This window comes from Sinocyclocheilus grahami, unplaced genomic scaffold (assembly GCF_001515645.1).
Source record: "Sinocyclocheilus grahami isolate Dianchi unplaced genomic scaffold, SAMN03320097.WGS_v1.1 scaffold604.1, whole genome shotgun sequence".
Lineage (NCBI taxonomy): Eukaryota > Metazoa > Chordata > Actinopteri > Cypriniformes > Cyprinidae > Sinocyclocheilus > Sinocyclocheilus grahami.
The window spans coordinates 7,407-8,544 of NW_015505783.1; the positions used below are offsets into that span (position 1 = coordinate 7,407).

At 48.2% G+C, this 1,138-nt stretch overlaps 1 pseudogene; it reads left to right on the top strand.

Moving 5' to 3' along the window:
- Positions 1 to 385: 385 nt before the first annotated feature.
- Positions 386 to 1,138, top strand: part of LOC107557483 (diphosphoinositol polyphosphate phosphohydrolase 1-like) — a 10,102-nt pseudogene continuing 9,349 nt past the window's right edge.

Sequence of the window (1,138 nt, forward strand, 5' to 3'; positions counted from 1 at the left end):
TCTGTCTCTCCAGCTGAACTTATGAACTTCCGGGAACTATTCCAGGTCCAGGTGAGCCACGTGACGATCGCGCGTGGGCTGCGTGGACGCAACTCTCTCTCTTTCCGTGGCTCTGGTTTGTGGTGGGGTGGGTTACAGAGGACGGTTTCTGTGACATCTGTCAACTTATGAAGACGTATAATCATGCCGCAATGACGGTTGCTTTTATAAACGATAATAATATTTTTTTCAAATATTATTAAAAAAAAATCAATAATCATAATAATAACTGAATTCATGTAAACGTTGTTGCGCGTTGCACCGGCTCCACCTCCACTGCGCGCAGTGCGCAGCGCCCTATTCCCGAACGCGACGCGCCGCGGCGTTAGTGCCGCTGCAGCGCAGATTGCGCAGAGCTCAGAGTAATGGCGTCCGTGCGAGACAAGCTCACGAGACTCGCGCAATGAAGCGACGGAGGGACTGCTGCTGTTAGCGGAGGGCCTTCAGAAGGGTTTGCGGGATCGCAGCGAGAGGCGCAGACTTGGCAGCAGTTGAGGACTTTGATCGGTCGAGCGCGATGATAAAGCTGAAGTCCAGCCAGACGCGCACTTACGACAGAGACGGCTACAAGCAGCGCGCGGCCTGCCTGTGCTTCCGCAGCGAGCGCGAGGAGGAGGTGACTGCTGCTGCTGTATTCTCTTCAAGCTGACACACATGATCTCCTAATGCATGCTCGCAGTAATGTGTGAGGGGTATGGCTAAACGGTCTCTGCGCACATCTGCTTGTTTGTCTTCGACAGAGTGTGTCACATAGTTAGTAAAACCTAGCCACTGGTAATTTACCCCAGTGTGACTCTGTTATTGCCACTACTTTAAACACAAAGTGAGTTTGTGATCTCATTCAAATGTTTACCAACTCATGAAGTGGTCTTAACTTTAAGTTGTTGGACATTTTACGTGTGAATGCCATGTTTTTATCTTGCAGTATAATTGCAGTATAATCGTGTAAAAATCAAACACATGATAATTGTCTGTCACCATCAGTAATGTCAGTAACATGTCATAACCCCTGGCAGCCCCTCGGGCAGGTACTCTCCAGATTTTGGTAGCCCGGAAATTAATTTAACTAGCCCAAATAAAAAAAGACCTTTAAAAAAAA